The following is a 19756-nucleotide window of genomic DNA, read 5'->3' on the forward strand; positions in this document are numbered from 1 at the left end:
AGGATTGAATATGTGTGTTGCAGGGAACATCTCCAAGGTTATCATCGAAGGAGACTCCCAAATCATTGTCAATGGGGTGACACATTCTATGTTTCACAATTGGAGATTAAATAAATGGTTGCCTCGTATAAATGATCTGTTGGATCGGATTGGGGTTTTTTTACTTATTCACACATATAGAGAAGGTAATAAAGTGGCCGACTATTTGGTTAATTTGGGAGTTGTAGGAGAAAACCAGTACTGCTTGTTCCGAACAGTTGATGCACCTCAAGATGTAATGGATGTCATCTGGAAGGATGCCATGAATCTTCCCCGGTGGGGCATAGGATTAGGATAATTATTTTTAGATATATGAGGTGTCCTTGCCTTGCTCCCTTGCTTAAGGATTAGCTTTCATTATGGTCGTGGCAATTCTCAGTCATGCACTGCAGACAAGGTATCAGAACTTTGCGAGTATTGTCGGCGATGCATCCTAGTCATGGGAAAATAAGAGTAGTATTAGGATATTTTGACGGTTATTTTCAGGTGGACATGACAACTCTGAGTAGGTGGTAGGAGCAGAATTAGTAGATTAAGAAGATCTAAAATATATTTCCTAGATTGTGGTTTGTTGCGATTGTTCCTCCTAATTCTAAAAGCAATGGATTTCTATATGAAGAGAGAGGTTGCTAGGGAAAACCATATCCATTGTAGGTTTACGATGGCTCCTTTTATAGCGATTACATGCAAAAATTGTGCAGAGTCTATTGAACATCAGTGCATTACACTTTTCAGCATAGAGGATTAAATTTATGAAGCTATTCTAGAAATGGTGGATATTTCTTTGAATTTGGAAAGGCGCTGGTGCAACGGATTCATCTATGAGGTTGCACTAGCACCAATTGTGGACATTCCGGAATCCAAGGAGAGGTGCATCGAGATTGTGGGTGACTTTGTTAATGAAGCCTATGGGGATGCGGTGGTGGCAGCACTATGTGAGATGTAGAATGGAGTGAAGAGGAGTATTCTCAAAGTTTATTTCAATCCTGATAACTATTTGTCTTCTAAATCAGAAGAAAAGACAGATGAGGATGAAGATAAAACAGAAGTTGAGAAGGTTGGCGATGTTCAGAATATGGAAGACTATGAGGAGGAGAGAGAGGATAGGGAGCGGAGGGAGGAGAAGCAACAAAAGAAGTCTTTTGTCATGACTGCTTGTTCGACCTTCAGAGATGGGGTTACGAATGGAGATTTGACTGCTTTCAGATAGCTGAAGGAGGATGAGGACTGGTGGCTGACAGAGGCATCTTCTAACACCCTTTTCAACCTGGTTGAACTGATTTCGCAAATGTTGCACTATCTGAGGAATGTGTAAGGAGTCTTTATAGATATGGACTTGTATGTGTCGAGTTTTGAGATCTAATGTATGTGTCGAGGTTGAATAGGTAATAGGCGTTATTTTAGTTGGTCTTAGTATTTTCTTGTCGGCTAGTATTAGAGTCAATTTGGATATTTACTTTTTGGAGTAATATAGGGAGCTATCCCCATAAAGATAACACTTACCAACAAAAAAAAAATAACATTTGCCATTGGGAAGAGACACACTCGCATCTGTAAAGCCAGGGGAGCCTGCACCCGGTTGCCCAAGAGGAAAGAATGTCTCAGTATCTACAACCCTACAACCACGACGAAGATACATGTGTGTGTGTATATATATATATACATACAAGACAGGCAAGTGGAGGGATATCGCAACGACACATCTCGCTTGCAAGGAGTGATGTGACATTGATCCCCCCACGAAGATAGTCAAACAATATCCATACAATGATCATATAAATCATGAAACATTACATCATAAGTAAATCAAACTAGGGTTAGTATATCCGTTCCAAAATGAGGTATGATCCATAAAATTTATCAAAGCACATGATAACCAAAATATCATTACTAACCATCTAGAAATCATAACTAGTCATGAGCACAACCAATAACATCTATAGTATAAGGTCATGTAATGTCTATCATCAAAATCATCGACTGAGAATGTAATAGTCATAAACAATATCCATGCATCTCATAAATCAAATCATATCCATCGCACAAAATAAAGGTCTGATCAAGTCAATCCAAAATGAAACAAGAGTTTGCTCCAGAGTGGGCACTACACCCTGTAACTCCCATTTGCCTTCTTTATACTGTGAAGTTTAACCGCCTAGAATGTTCTAGAAAGTGTAACTCCCCCTTTTTTAGGCCAACCACTTTTGTATCCCATTTCCCTATATTGGAATATACCAAGAATATGCCCAAAATAGATTTTGGCATCCATTGGGATATTTTGAGAATTTTTATTTTTCTCCTAAAGTAGCACAACTTCTAGAGGCCATATCTTTTAATCCGACTGTTGTATTTACAAATATCATATATTGTCGAAAAGCTTGCGAAAAGGTCTACATAATGATTTGTAACTTTTGACCCAACCCGGGGCCTCTAAGACCCTCAAAAATGTATTTGAAGTTTTATTGGAGAAAATTTCAAAAAAAAATGAATAACTCTCAAATGCCACAATATATTGGGATGATTATTTCACCATTAGCTCCAATTTACCAAAAATAGCCCTTATTAACAAATAAACAATATTTTTGTGTGATGCAAGATTGCTAGATTACACCCTAGATGCTCCTGCATGAATGTGTTGTTATCGTGTTGGACCAGATGATGTATTGGATTTCTCCATGGTGATCATGATTGTGTTATTGCATTGAGATGTGTGCTTGCTTTCTTGTGCCTGGTTGTGAGAGTCATTGTCCTATTGTGTAATGTATCTGATTTGGATACTAGATCCATTGAGATTGTTAATATGGTGTAACATTGACCCATTGTGCTTTGATTATCAATATGGACTAATGTCATGATTTAGAATTACCATATGTGACATGTGGATATAAATGTTGATTTGATTAATGACTAGAATGAGATAAGTGATCTTAACTAGATCTATTGATTTAAAAGTAATAAATCATGTGTAGACACTTAAATTAATTATTTTAATTTATTTATTTAATTTCCTCGCATAATTAATTTATGAATTATGCGAGGAAATTATTATTCCTTCTCAATATTAATTAAATATAATTAATATTGTCTATAGTCTATTGATTTATTTATTTAATAAATCAATCTACATTTATTCTTCTAAAATCCCTAAAATTAATTCTCTCCAAATCCCCCCTTTAATTAATTAAGCTCGATTAATTAATTGATCCAGATGATTCCTACAAATCACCTTTTCCTAATCCATCATTAACCTAATTAATTATTGTAAAAGCCCCCTTAATCTCACTTATCATTATTCTTCTAATTTTTTATTCCTTCCACTCATTCTCTCTCCTAGTCAAATCCTCCTACAAATCTCATTTTCCCTAATCCCACCTAATCATTCTTCTAATCCCTCTCCTAATGAGTTTCTAGTGGCTAATCCTCATGATTATCCATAAAGTCAACTCCTTGTCTCTTCCATCCAACCACCTTCCTTAAATGCTCCTTCCTAGGTGAAAAGAGATTTTCATTCCTCTAGACATCTCTTCCTCCAAGGAATTTTTAATTTCTCTTTATTCCTCCAATCCCTATGATTATCCTTTTTGAGGAGTTTTTAATTCCACATCCCCATCTCTCAAGGAATATTTTATTCCATTCTCTTTCCTAGGTACATTGGGAAGTCTTCCCAATGAACCTTGAGGAATGTGGAGACAAGAGAGGCCTTTATGGCATATCTCTTGGTCTCCACACTTGTCTTGTCATCTCCTCTTGGGCCATGTGTGGGCTCACATGCAATCTGGACCCTTCATCTTGGATCATTCCTAGCCCTACATTTATTGTCCTCTTCTCCTATTAATTGAGGACTCCATCCCTTTATTTCACATCTCCAAGTTATCTAAGTTTATATTGTCCAATTGAGTCTACAAAAACATCCATAGCACCAAACTCTACTCAAATTTCCATTTATCTATCACTTAGCCAAAACCCTCATCCATTCCATCTCATCATCCTATGCACAATCTTGGCAAGCCATCCACATTCAACAAGGGAGCCAATCCAATCAAGTCAAGGAGGGGCGCATCTTTGGCTTCATCAAAGGCTCAATTTGAAGGAGAAGGTATATATTTGCAAGGTATAAATAATCATTTTATGTTTTTATGTGTTTTATTTAAATATTATCATTGAATCTTGCCTTGCTTATTTTCCCCCTTCTTCATTTTGGCATGCCTGATGGGACCCACGTCCCTAATGTTAAATTAATTGGGTATTTACTTGATTAATTAAACAATATTTGTTTAATTCTTTAAGTTCTCTATTATCTTTTTACACTTAACCTAACATTAGGTGCATAATAATTAATTCTTTTATTAATTATTATGTGCAAGCCTAGGTTTTCCCTTTTAGGGTTTCTTGACCTATTAGAGTTCATTTTTCTTTTCTTTGTATCATTATGACATTACATATTTTGGTGAATATTGAGCTCTCCTCTTTTGAGCATATTTTTCCTGTGTCTTTGTTCTTCAGATTATTTTTGCTTCATTGCTTCTCCTTGTAACAGATTGTTTTAGCTTGCAGAAGATCTTTAGGCTCCTGTGGTGTTGTGTTTCTCAACTCCAACATGGTATCAGAGCTCAGATATGCATCTATTTGTTCCTATTTTTGAGAATTTTTGTATTGGAAGCAGATCTGAGGTTTCATGCAATTTTTTTGTGTGCTTAGGGATAGGCCTTTTTTCTAAGCACTTTGGGCCTAAACAGACCTCACCATCGTGCTCAGAAGGCCCAAAAATCCCTATAGTCATATAAAATTTGTCTATTTTTGACTCTTGAGCATCTGGGTGAATTTTTTCTCCAAAACTAGGTCGTACGGCTCTGGCACGCAAATCGAGAAAAATATTTTTCAAAAAAAGAATTGCCTTTTTACGGCATGCAGGCTGGATTTTGATTTTTTTTTTCAAATCAACAAAAAAATCAAAAGTCAAAAAAAAAAGGAAAAAGCAAGTTTTTTTCAAAAATTTGGGTTTTAGGTCTGCGCGGGTACCCGCACTAACAGTTCAGCCATCGTACAGCGACCGGCCCTACTAGTCTGGCCCACCTGCAAGCTCCCACTGGCAAGGCCCCTACTAGCCCTATTAGGTACATGAGATATCAGTTTGAAAGTTTTTTGCTTATGCACTACTTCCTTCTCATCAGTATGTACTAGGGTTTGGGTTTATCTATTGTGGGGGGTGTTTTTTTCTTGATTTCTATCATTTATATCATAAATCAAGAACACCAAAACTCTCAAAACAAACAAACCCTTATGCATCTTCTATCTATTCTGAAAGATCGCATAATAAAAAACACCAACAAGCAGGTGCAGGTGCAAAGTTTTGTTTTCATGGCAAATCCTTCAGTTGAGTTGTTGACTTCACACAACTATCACACCTGGAAGTCCCGCATCATGAGGCTTCTCACGGCACGGGGTTTGTGGTCTTGTTTGGATGAGGTTCAGCCTGTACTACAGTGTCCTTATGAGCTTCTCTAGCACAGGAACAAGATGGATGAGGCCATGGGTTTGCTCTCCTTGCATGTCTCTGACAGTCTTTTGTTTCATCTTGATGAGTTGCTCACTCCTTGGGCTATGTGGTTGAAGTTTGAGTCTCTCTTTGGGAGGGTCAATGAGATCCAGGCATTGCAAATTGAGGCAGAGTTGGTTTCTTTGTCCCCTGATTCATTTCCCACAATTGAGGATTTCTTGAACAAGTTCAAGACTACCATATATTTTCTTTAGGGATGTGGCAAGATCAAGACAGACACAGAGTGCATTCACTTGATTCTTTTGAAGCTTCGGGGACATTTTCAGTTTTTTGTCTCTTCTTTCTACTCCACCATGGATGGCTTGGGTGCTCATTTCAACATGCCTACCTTTGATGTCTTTTGTGAGCATTTTTCTCGTGAGCAATCTCATCTTTCTCAGCTGGAAATGCTTTCAGGATCCAAGAACAAAGCATTGGTTGCTCAGTCCTCTAAGGAGAAACAAGCAGAAACCAAAGTCGAAGAAGCTTTTTGTAGGTAGCGAGCATTCCTCCAAGCCTGCTTCTAAGTCTAAATCTAAACCACCATTTCCTCCCAAGCATGGGAAATCTTCACAGTCTGGTGAGTCTTCCTCCAAGACTAAGAAGAAATCAGGAGATACTTGCAGTTTTTGTGGCAAGGAAGGACATCCATTTTCCAGGTGTTGGAAACATTTAGAGACTTTAGACGAAGCCATGCAGCACCATCACATCTCCTTACCTCAAGCATCTTCTCCTTCCATAGGGAAAGGTCATGCTCTCACTGCTCGAGCTTCGACCTATGGGCCACATGGATACTTGATTCTGGTGCTTCTCACCATATGACTCACACTCAGCAGTTGGTTACTTCTCTTACATCTTGTGGTACTTCACAGATTGCAGTGGGTGACTCAGTTCAGCTTTCAGTCTTGGGTTCAGGTTCTACCTCATTGGATAGGGGTACTATGCAGGATGTTCTAGTTGTTCCTGACATCTCGACAAACCTCCTATCCATTTATTAGATTTGTCACTCTGGCTCTGGTAAGACAGTTGAGTTCTCACCACACGATGTGGTTATTCGGGACCTCCATGATTCTGATTTAGTTGTTTCTATTGGGAATGTTGATATTGCTTCTCGTCTGTACAGATTTGATGGATTTGAGCCCTCTATGGGTGTTGGTTCGTCTCTTATAACACATGCAAATTCAGTGAGTAAGCTTTGGCATGAGCGCTTGGGTCATGTCAATTATAGATATCTTCAGCAGATGAGTACAGAGGCACTTGTTCTTGGGCTCCCACAGATTTCCTGCACTGATGGTGTTTGTCATGGTTGTGTTCTTGGCAAGCATCACAGAGATCCCTTTCTGAAGGGAAGAGCCCCTCATGCTTTGGTACCCTTGGAGTTGATTCACAATGATCTCATGTCATTTTCCGCTCCTTTTTCTGGGGCCAAGTATGTGCTCACTTTTATTGATGACTTCTCCAAACGCACATGGGTGCACTTTCTTAAGTACAAGTCTGATGTCTTTGATTCATTTCGAATCTTCAAGACATTTGTTGAGAAGTAGTTAGGTTGTTCTATTTGGTGGATACGTACAAATAATGGGGGGAGTATGTGAATCAGGTTTTCAGATATTTTTGCACTGAGCATGGTTTGCAACATCAGTTTATTGTTCCCTACACCCCTTAGCAGAATGGTGTCGCTGAGTGCAAGAACAAAACTTTATGGGAGATGGCGAATTGTATGATTCAGTCCAGTCCATAGATTCATCTTTTTGGGCTAACGCAATCAATTGTGCCAATTATATTCAGAATCAGATGTCTCACAAGGTTATTCAACATATGACTCCTGAGCAGGCTTGGTCTCATCACAAGCGTGATGTTTCTTTTTTTCAAGTATTTGGCAGTGAGGCATGGGCTTTTATTCTTGATGCTCAGCAGAAAGCCATGGAGCGGAAGAGCCGACCACTCATTTTTGTTGGCTACTGTGAGGGTGTTAGGGCATACAGGTTGTTTGATCCTGATTCCAGAGAGGTCCTATTTTGACAGGATGTTCAGTTTGATGAGCACCTTCCCATAGTGGATACCCCAACACCAGTGTCTACTCCTCTGCCTACTCCTTCCACTGCATCTCTTCAAGATCTTTTTGAGGATTATTTTGATGATGGTGTTGATGATCTACCCTCCCCACCTCCACCTGCTCCACCTCAGATGCCCAAGTGGGCTCGCTTTACTATTGAGGCGGTAGGTCCTCTGGCCGATCATCCTTCAGATACTCGTCGGACCCGTTCTCATACTATAGGTTCTAGTCTTTTGAGTCATGCTATTTCAGATGATCCTCAGAAGTTTTCAGAGGCTACCGGTCGTCCTGAGTGGGATTTTTCTATGGAGGAGGACTATTCTTCTTTGATGAGGAATCATACTTGGGATCTATGTCCTCTTCCTAAGGGCAGAAACATGGTTAGGTGTCATTGGTTGTATCACACCAAGTATGTTGTCGATGGTTCCATTGATAAGTACAAAGCGCGTCTTGTTGCGAAGGTTTTCTCCCAGGTTGAGGGTATTTATTACTCCGAGACCTTTGCCCCTGTCGCCAAGATGAACTCCATTCGCTTTGTACTATCTCTTGTAGCTTCTCGGGGTTGGCCCGTTTTTCAGATGGATGTGAAGAGTGCCTTCTTGCATGGGGATCTACAAGAGGAAATCTACATGGAATAGCCTCAGGGATTTGTGAAGGACAATTCTTTGGTTTGTAGACTTTGGCGTTCATTGTATGGTCTCAAACAGGCCCCTCGGGCTTGGTATGAGAAGATGGATTTTTTCTTGCTCTCCACTGAGTTCACCTGTAGTCACTCTTATCACACAGTGTACATTCATCTTCTTGAGGGTGAGATCCTAATTGTTGTGCTATATGTTGATGATCTTCTCATTACTGGCAGCTCATCCTCTATGATTCAGCATACTCAGCGAGTCTTGATGGAACAGTTTGAGATGACAGATCTTGGTCTTCTGCACTATTTCCTTGGTCTTCAGATGATTCAGTCTTCTGATGGGATCTACATTTATCAGTAGAAGTATGCTCTTGACATGCTTTGGCACTTCGGCATGCTTGATTGCAAGCCTTCTCCCACTCCATTTCAGTCAGGGGTTATCTTGATCACCACTTGCCCCACTCCTTCAGTAGATTCTACACTTTACAGGCAGTTGGTTGGCAGTTTGTTGTACCTGACTCACACCCATCCTGATATTTCCTTTGCGGTTGGCCTTGTCTCTCGATTCTCCCATGATCCTCATGAGAGTCATTGGCAAGCAACCAAACGTATTTTGCGGTACATTCAGGGCTCTAGTTCTGATGGCATTCACTATACATTAGTGGACCCTCACATTGTTGGCTACACTGACTCAGATTGGGCTGGTGATGTCACTGATCGGAAGTCTACTTCTGGCTTTGTTTTATGTCTTGGCTCTGGTCCTATCACATGGTCTTGCAAGAAGCAGACTGCTCATGCATTATCATCTACAGAGGCTGAGTACCGAGTTGTTGTGCTCACCAGTCAGGAGATCTTATGGCTTCGACAGTTGATGACTGAGTTTGGTTTTCCTCCTGATAGTCCCACTATTCTTTGGTGTGACAATCAGAGTACTATTCATATTTCCCCCAACCCAGTAGAGCATCAGCAGACAAAGCACATTGCACTTCACATGCATTTCATCCGCAGGTTGATTCAGGAAGCAGTTCTCATTCTGGAGTACATTCCCACTGTCGCACAGGTTGCAAACATCTTCACGAAACCTTTTGCATCGTCGCGCTATCTTCATTTGCGCTCTATGCTTGGGGTGAAGGAAGTTGTCCTTGGGGGGTCTTTATGAGGCCTTCCTTCCTTCTTCTTCTTTCAGCATGTTCTTTTATCTCTTTTTGGAGAGGAGTTTTTTCCCACTAGGTTTTCTCCTTTTTCTTCATTTCATAGAGATTTCATTGTATTTGGGTACCTGATCAGGCCTTGTTGTCGAGACCCATCTTTCATGCTTTTAGTAGATGTTCTAGGTTTTTGCTTCTCCCTAAGTCGAGCTTAAGGGGGTTTGTTAGAGTAATTGGATATTTAATTGATTAATTAAACAATATTTCTTTAATTATTTAAGTTCCCTATTATTTTTTTACACTTAAGCTAACATTAGGTGCATAATAATTAATTCTTTTATTAATTATTATGTGCAAGCCTAGGTTTTCCCTTGTAGGGTTTCTTGACCTATTAGAGGCTATTTTTCTTGTCTTTGTATCATTATGACATTACACATTTTCGTGAATATTGAGCTCTCCTCTTTTGAGCATATTTTTCTTGTGTCTTTGTTCTTCAGATTATTTTTGCTTCATTGCTTCTCCTTGTAACAGGTTGTTTTAGCTTGCAGAAGATCTTTAGGCTCCTGTGGTGTTGTGTTTCTCAACCAACACCTAAAATTTAACCTTTTTTGGAGTTTTTGTGAGCTTTTTTATCGCAGGTATCGGAACATCGCGAGCGACTACAAATCGGTGCAGGTGCTGCGGGTTCAGCGCGTGTGCACGTGCTTTAGTGCGAGGGTTCATAATTTAAATTGTTAACCCGCCTTTTCTACAGGATCCCAAAACAGCGTGAACGCCACTAGAACAACGCGTCTAATAGCGGCATTTTCATACTTGCTTTTAGTTTAATGTTTTGGTATATTTTATGTTTTATTACTTAATTAGTAGCAAAAAACACTAAAAAAAGAAAAAAACAAGAGAAAAAGAAAAAATTAGTTAGTGTAATTTTACAATCTTTTTATTCTAAATTTTCGGTTCAGCGTCGGCGCTTTAGTGGTTTGGCACTCATTTTCAAATTTTCAAATTTTTTCGAGTTTCCGTCTTTTGGTGTTGTTTTTTTGTTTTTATTTTTGCTAACCTATTTCAGCGTGTACACTTATGTTTTAGCGCCTCCAACTTTACATTAGCTCGACCGTAGGTATATTTCTTTTATTTTTAATTTTCTGCCCCCTTTAGCGCGTACGTGGGCGTTTTAGCACCTACACAGGTGCTTTAGCACGGGTGTCTACAAAATAATGCTAGCGTTGTTTCTACAGATTTGCCTTCACTAATCATAATTTTGTGAGTTTTGTAGATTTACCCAATTGTCCAAGGCTTAAACAAAAACTACTAATCAGATTTTCTACAGGTTGCGTAAGGAAATCCAACCAAACTTTGTGCTTGTTTAATTTTCTAGGCACTTAGTTTTAATTAGGGGGTAAAAAGGATTAAAAAGTGTTTGATCTTGTTTGAGAAAAGCATATAGGTAGGAAAGTATGCTCTTGTCTATCTAGACAACAAAAAATCTAGACCCTCTAACTTTTTCTAGTTTGATTATGTGCTTTCCTTTAGCGAGTCTACCCTCCCAATTTTCTTAGGCATTAGTGAGAGGGGAATGACCCAAGTGAGTAGAATTGGACCTGGGAATTCTGACTCACTATAATAAATAGGCCTCTTGAGACTAAAGTTTTGGAGGATGGAGCTATTTGAGAGTTCACTCTCATATTGGGTATTTTGTAGGGCCTTTAGGTCTCAATCAAGCTTGAGTGACTACATCTTTCTTGGTAATTTGTAGGGCTATAAGCCTCAATCACGCTTGTGCAACTACAAGGAGTAGTCTTCGAATGAAAATCCTTATTAAGAACTCTAGGATTAGAGACCACCTGATTCACCTCCGAAAGGTGGATAATCTTTGTGCAAGGGAGATAGTAACTCCCCCAAGAGACTTGTCATATCGTGCCCCCATTAGCATTTTAAGTCAGCTAATACGACATTGGGAATCCATTGCATGAGACCCAATGACCGTATTTTGATTAACTATTGGGTGTGTGCCTGAGTCAGCAAGCAAAGGTTTTCCTCCTCAACCAATTTCCTAGAGTAGCTTCGTATGCTTGATGCGCTTATTTGAATTAATGTCCAATGTGTTTGCTTTTTCTTCTTGCCAAGAGTAGAATTAGTCAACATCCTAGTCATTATCATCAAATTCAAGTCTAGTCCACATCATATTCAAAGTCATGTCCTAGTCACACAAAAAATTTGAACCAACATTAGTCAAAATCCAAGTCATAACAAACTCAAGTCTTCCAAACAAGTCCCAAACTACGTCGAAAATCCGTCCATCTCATGTTTCATAAGCCCAAAGTCGTATAAGCATCCTAAGAAGTCAATCCACCGACCAATCAAGAAGAAGAAGCTCACACAAGAAAAACTTATTAGACGTCAGAAGTTTTGGTATACCAACCGCAAATTCTTTCTTAAACATAGGACCTTTTTGCACGATTACCATGATTACATCCATGGTCATAGCAATGAGTTTGATGCTAGTAATGAATTAAGAGTTAGTGCCCTTCATCAAGGTTCAGGCTTGTCTTTTAACACCAACTATCATCAAAATCAGGGTGGTTGCATCCCTTCATACAACTTGCGATTTGAACCAATCATCTATTGAGTCATGTTCATGCCAAGAATAGCCTAGTCATCAAATCTCTTCTAATCATCAATATCACCTCTCTTTGATTAATCATCCTCAATCTTTCCTAAGGACTTAGCACATCAATTGATCGCCAATCAACCATCTTTAATCAAATCAAACGTCCTAAATCAAATCATCCTTTTAATCCAATTAACCTCACGTTAAGGTTTTATGCCTTGTGAAGTTTTATTTAGACCTCATCTCTAATCAATCAATCATTTGACTTTGTGCTTGAAGAAGAATCCTCTCCAAGTATCTTTTCCCCATCCTTTGATTCAATCAAGACTCTTATCTCGCGTCTTTACTTTTCTTAGGATCATTAGTCAATCCTTAGTAGAAAAAAGACTTCGGTCATTATCCTAAGGTCCAAATTTTAACCCAACTTGGTCATTACCTTGCTTGTGGTTTCATCAACATCCCCCACCTAAAATCCTCATTCAAGGACTAAGGTGCAATCTTAATCAAACCCGTGTCCTAATCCAAGGACTTTACCAATCAATCAAATCCAATTTTATTGAATCCAAATTAAATCCCAAAATCCAAGATCCTTGCTAAGTGCTTTCATCAAATTTTTTCTTCCTCTAATCAATCTTTCCAAAACTATTCTTGTATGGTCACAACTCGATCTCAAAAGAAAAAGATGGTCGAACAACAATATGGCATGTTTCACATTAGTGTCCTATATCAAGACCCTACACAAGATCTTACACAAAGTGTTCAACCTAGTACCCAAAATCAGCCACAAGAGAACCCTAATATGGTTGATCAAGATGAACTCTCCCTGGAAGTGTGAAAAATTTTAGAAGACTTATAATCAAGAAATGATGGAGAAATTTATTTAACATAATCCTAGTGCTCTTCTAAAGACTCTTATTGAAAATGGAGCTCGCCTCCCCCCTGATTTTGATAGATCCATTCTTGATCAACAACCACAAGGAGACCTTGCTCCTACTCATGTTGTCATACCCATTATTCAACCTCAATCAATTGCACCCCCGCCCATCATTCAACCCCAATCAATAGCGCCAATGACATATGTCCCCATAGTCTCCATTCCACCTTCTTCCTTCTTAGCATCTATGCCAATATCAAATCTGATCTCGTCCACTCTCCAACATGCTTCTATGCCATCTTCTTCTACTCGAGCATACGTTTCTCTTCCACAATCCTCCATTCCTCTCAACAATGTCGTTAACTTAATTCAAGCTTCACTTCCTCCTGTCACAAAAATTTGTGGGTCGCAACCAATTGTCAGTCAAATCCTCATGACATCAGTCATCAAATCTCACATCCCCACTTCCACATCATATCAATACATTAGTGGTGGTGGTCCACCTTCCATGACTCATCCAACTCTAGGGGCAAACACAATTCATCATGTCCAAATTCCACAACGAGACCTCATTAAAGAAATCCAGGACATGAAAAACATTACCAAAAACATGAAGGAAGGGACTAACAAGAGGAAACCTTACTTGTTTGAGGAATTTTGTCCTTTTCCTTATGACCCATCTATATCAATTGCACCATACCCACTAGGGTTTGAGATGCCTAAGTTCAAGAAGTATGAGGGCAAAGGGGACCCCCGAGACCATGTTTGTGAGTTTCACATCTTATTTCCATAAGTCTCCTATAGTAACTTGCACCTCTAAAGGCTCTTCCCTAAGAGCCTCACGGGAGATTCTCTTGCATGGTTCCCGTTCTTACCTTCAGGTTTTATCACCTCCTTCCCAGACTTAGCAGAAAAGTTTGTAGCTCACTATGCCTACAACATTGCCAATGATGTTTCCATGATGGACCTTTGTAACATGAAACAAAGGTCTGGAGAGACTTTCAATAACTTCTTGCAAATATCATATCAAGAAATTCTAGTGGGACATGCCAGAAAAACACCAAATTGAATTATTTCAAAAAAATATGGTGCCCAAACTATCAAGACCTTTGACATCTCAATGTATCAAATATTTCCAAAAATTAACTGCCAAGGGCCTAGCTCTTGAACGTGTCTCATTAGTGGAAGGAACCTTAAAACATTACCAAAAATCAAGTAAAAAATATTCCTGTTACCATAATGATATACCAAGATTTTGGTCCAAAAACAAGAACGTAGTCAATGATGGTGTGATTGATGCAAAACAGGTCCAGGCTGTGGCTGCTCCTTCAAAGCCCACCACCACCAATCACCAATTCAATAATCAAAATCAATCTCAAAACCCCCCTAACAATGTCTCAGTCTAGGAGCGACCACCCTGATCCAATAACAAGACTCTAAGAGACTTTACTCCTCTTGCCAAGCCCATTTAAGTTATATTTCAAAAGCTTGCCCAAGCAGGTGCAGTGGTCTTCCTGATAACTAACCCGTTTGACCCCAATCAACCCAAACCTAGGTGGTATAATGAGAATGAGTATTATGACTATCATTGTATCAATGGGCATGATACACGAAAGTGTATGAAGCTTAAAATCTACATACAAGATCTCATTGATAGAGGTGATATTGAGGTAGAAACTTCAAAACCTGGTAACAACAATGAAAAACTCAAAATGTACCAGGAACCCTTCCCAAAACATGATAAAGATAAAGGCTCATCATCTAACGCTATGAACTATTATTATACCAACCACATAACAGGTTTTGACTCCTTAGTAGGTCACATCAAGCCTGCACATACTCATGTTAATGTCATAACTATACAAGGAGAAAACCATCCCCCCCCCAAAAAAAAAAATAGACCCAGGATCACTATCCAAGGTGATCCTGCTCCATCCCAACCAGAAAGTTGACCTAATCCCTCCAAGATAATCATTTAAGGTGCCACACCTCCCTTTTCTCAAAATGACTGTAATGTAACTACCCGTCGTGGGAGAGTAACTATCCAAGGAACCCCTCCCCCACCAAAACCTCCCCCCATGTTTTCCACCCACTTATATGACCTCCTTGGCCATCTTGGTAAGACCCCCCCGCAAATCTCCATCCTAGAACTTCTCAAGACTTCCCCTGTCCACAAGGAGATTTTGGAACAAGCCCTCCTTGAGTCTCGTGTTCCCGATAATATCAATGTTGCCCAATTTCAAGCTCTCATCGGAAACCTTGCCGCCCAGCAACACCTTGTGTTCACTTCCAATGATACTCCTATAGATGAAGACCATAATGAAATGTAATGGTGGGAAAATGGTGAATGATAGATCAAGAGGAAAACTACCCTTTCCCTCAAAGAGAGATGAGAGTTTCACTATTGATTATCCTTCAAACACTTTTCACCATTACATTAGGAAGAAGGAGATAATAATTCACTAGATTCAATCTCTCCACACAAAGATAGTAGATTGATTTCTAAATGAATTGGGAATGTTAAGTTGATCCCCTCTTCCTTGTTTTAAATGGAAAGGAAATTGATTGAATTATGTAGTGCAAAAGTGACAAAGAATCGATTATAACTTGAGATTGGAATATAGGATGAATTTGTGCACCTGGATCTGGCAGTAAAATGTCAAGACAAAGTCGGCCTGCGAATTTGAAGAAAAGTTACCCGAGTCATGGTGAGAATGTACACGGTCCTCCGAAAAATCCGCAAAACGAAAAGGGTTTTTCTGCCTCTGCAAATGAAGCCCGAATCCAAAAGTACAGTTGCACACCTACAACCTACACATAGAAAAGAGAGGGAAATGGGTTGGGATTGGGGGTTTGGCTTTAGGTCAAACCCCGGTTTTGGAATTAACCAAGTAATGAAATAAAGTACTTGCAAGTAGATGTAAATGAAAGACTGAATTGTAAATCACCTCAAGGGAGGTTGTAGTAGCAATGTTGATAGAAATCCTTGTGTGGAATTGAATGTTGAAATCAATCTCCTCTTCAATGGTTGAATCCTTGACTTGAATGCAACACCTAGCCTTGAAGGGAATGATGGAAAAGAATGCTTGAATGCTTGATAGCTTGTACACACTCCAATCTTGTCCCACTTAAAATTATCCAACTTATTTGAATGAGAGAGAGAATGCCCCCTTAAATACATATTTGGTGGATTTTAATTTCGTCGCGAGCCAACATCAGGAGAGTTTTCCCGCTCACTTCACAACCCACAATGCATACTCTAGGAAGGTCCTGCCTCAAAACAGGGCAGGGACAGGAGTGTGGATAGAGTGATACGGAGGCCAAGGAAGAAGTTGTTTTCACAAGTTGAGCAATATTCAATCTCCAATCAGGCTAGAGGATTCGAGTTCTCATGCATGAGGACCCTAATGCATTCAAAAATTGCTCGGGTCACAATTTTATGACACTACATTTGGCCCCCACTTTAGCAAGATTATAAGCGTACGCCAATACTATCAGTAAAGTACAAGGAAATAGGATTGAAAGACTTTCACCACATCAAGGAGGCAAGATGTGCCAAGCCCCCAGTGGACTTAGGATCTTACGACTTCGATTGACAAAGTAAAAGGGAAGATCGAGAAGGGGAGAACTATGACTGCAAGTAGAAAAGTTCCCTTCCCTATGAGTCATGAAATCAAGGATACTAAAGATCACAAAGCAAAACAAGGTTCACTAAGTAATTCTAAGTATCACAAGAAGGAAAGTATGAGCGGAGTGTATGCCCCCATGTTAAAGTGATCGTACACACCTTATCGGGAGCGACTGCTTTAAGGTAGGATACACCCAAGAGAGAGAAGAGAGGGAGCACGTTATCGCAAAGATTTAGCCCCCAATCAAGGAATAAACCCAAGGATAATGAAAGTAAAACACAAGGTAGTGTCGCTTTCCTCGAGGTCAGTATGTTGTATGATAACTCATGTATATCATATTTGTATGTGCATATAATTATCTTCATTCCCCAAAGAAGGACACTACCTTAGAAGAAAGGGAAGAGAGGATGTCTTTTGAGTCAACATGAAAGAGACCAAGGGAAGATCTCAATGCTTTGCATCGTCCCCAAGTAGACATTAAGGGAACAATAGAAGAATAGGGATGCACATAGAAGAATGGTCACAAAAGAGAAAGAAAGGAGAGAGAGAGAGAGAGAGAGAGAGAGAGAGAGAGAGAGTGCTAGTATCGCTATTCTAGCATGACATCCACCTCCCGATCTTGTTGATCACTATTTCGAGAACTTGAGCAACATGTCAGAGGAGAGACATCGAACATGGCAGATGGAGCTATCACATTATCCAAACAAGGACTATGCTCGTGTTGTAAGTCACTTTGTTCAATTCGAGGAGCTAGGATTAGGGTTTGTGAAAACTCATCGGATAAATGTTTGTCCACATCAACATACTCATACTCACTATCAAAAGCATTAGGAGTTGTATTTCCATTATGAATAACATTTCTACATCAAAGTTTAAAGAAAGAGGAGCAAGAACACGAATAGAAGTAAAACCATCACATGTTTTATGCAACTTAGGATTTGGAGATGTAGGTTGAACATCTTGCTTAGGAGAAAATGGATTCATGTCAATTGTTGGAGTCTGAGGAGATTGAGTATTTTGAGGGATAGGTTCACGAACTCAAACACGGCATCTTTGATGGCGTTCTCTCGCACAACGATTCCATCAAGTCTTATTGGAAGGATGAGAAGGAGGAGGAACACTTGAACAAGTAGGAACATTTCCCTCCTTGATAGTGGAAGGTTTAGGTTGAGGTATTTTTGGTTGAACAATAGGAGGAGCAGGCCTCTTCTCTCGATAAGAGGAAGGGGGTGGAACTACGCCATAGAAAGGAGGAATATTAGGTGTAGGAAGGAGACCAGACCCATCATGAGGAGGAGGTATAGGTCTAACCTTAGGAGGAATATTGTTGTTCTCCTTAAGAGAAGGTAAAGTCACATCCATAGGAGTAGGTGAACAATTTTCCGTAGGAGGGAGATTAGTTCTATCCGAGAGGGGAAGAACCTCATCTTGAAGAATAATAGGAATGTCAAATGTTGGTGATCTAGGTTGACCTAAGGATAAGATCATATCATTCTTCCATTTTTTATAAGATTGAAAAAGAGGATCGCTCCTTGATGGAAGAGATTGAAATTGTTTAGGCCAAAAGAGATCAATAGGAATATTAGGGCTTCTTTCGGATGGACAAAATAAGCTATGGTTCACGTTATGATTTCTCCAGTATGAGGAAATTTAAGACACTTGTGTATTGGAGAAGCAATAACCCTCATAGAAGATAGCCAAGGATAGCCCAACTTCACATGGAATTTCTCAAAAGAAGGTATGATAACAAAGTCAACATCCATGGATTTAGCATGAACCTCAATAGGAAGGGTGATAGAACCAATGGTAGGACAAGAGATGCCATCAAATAACTTCACAACGATATTAGAAGTATCATATAATGGTTTATGCAATCGTAAAGTAAAAAGATACTCTTCAGTTATGACATTAACCATGCAAGAGGGATCAATCAAGGCACCACAGAAAGGGATATCCTTAACCTTCGCAACTGTGTATAAAGGGTCATCAGGTGTTCTAATGGTCTCGCTAGGGTCAAATGTAATATAGGGATCCTTAGGAAAATCTTGTATTTCTACCATATTAACCAATTTTGGAGCCATATAAGTGAATTCCTCATAAGTGAGGGAATTAGGCACAATCTCAATAACATTAGTGGTATGAGATAGCAAGGGATCAGTGAAAATATTAAGATTTTTATTAGGAGGAGCAACTGATTTATTCCCTTTATCATTCACACCTGCCACAGATATAGTATTATTATCAATCAAGTCTTGAACCTTATTTTTCAATGCAAAACTTCTCAGTATCATGACCAGGTTGACGATGAAATTGGCAAAAGGAATTGTTATCAAAATAGGGAGATGCAAGTTTGAAAGGATCAATTTTTTTTATAGGAGGAATTTTGATAACATTTCTATGCAACAATTGAGAAATAATACTATGTAAACATTCATTCAAAGGAGTAAATTGTCTTTCTCTTTGGAAAATTTTAGAAATAGAAGGCACACCTGTTGTAGTATTCACATGGTTGTTGTTTATTGGATCATTGAATTTGATGAAGTTTTTTGTTGGTTTGAACTTTGAAAACGGTTGTTGAACACTCTCCCCCTTATCACTTGGAGCCATAGGAGTGGATTGCTCCATTTGACTCACAACCAGTTGATAATTGTGGACTATTGCGCACAACTGCGGAAAGCAAGTAAACTCGAAAAAAGAATCTTTTCCCTAATATCTTTTTGCAAATTAGAAATGAAAATTCTTTTAATATCATTATCAAGCACATGAAAAGAAATTTGAGCACACAAATGCTTATATCTATCAATGAAATCAGTCACTTTTTCTTTAACACCTTGTTTACAATGCATTAAATCAGTCAAAGTGATTTTAGGACCAATGTTGTTTTGAAATTATTGGATGAAAGCATTTTCTAGTTGTTGAATAGAAGTCATACAATAAGAAGGCATAGATCAATACCATTGTAAGACCTTAACTCTTAGTGTTATTGTAAACAATTTTGCAAGCAATCATTGATCATAAGCAAAATCAATACACAAGGTTTGAGATGTTTTGACATGCGTAAGAGGATCACCTTTTCCATTATAGAGTTCCAATTAAGGGATCTCCACATGTTTAGGTGGCACATATTTAACAATATCAAGATAAAGTGGGCTGCCAACATCAAAGGTGAACACACTAAACTTGGATTGACTCATGGAAGCAATTTGTTGTTGTAAGGAAGACATAGTTTGAGCAA

This window comes from Cryptomeria japonica, chromosome 5 (assembly GCF_030272615.1).
Source record: "Cryptomeria japonica chromosome 5, Sugi_1.0, whole genome shotgun sequence".
In the NCBI taxonomy this organism is placed as follows: Eukaryota; Viridiplantae; Streptophyta; class Pinopsida; order Cupressales; family Cupressaceae; genus Cryptomeria; species Cryptomeria japonica.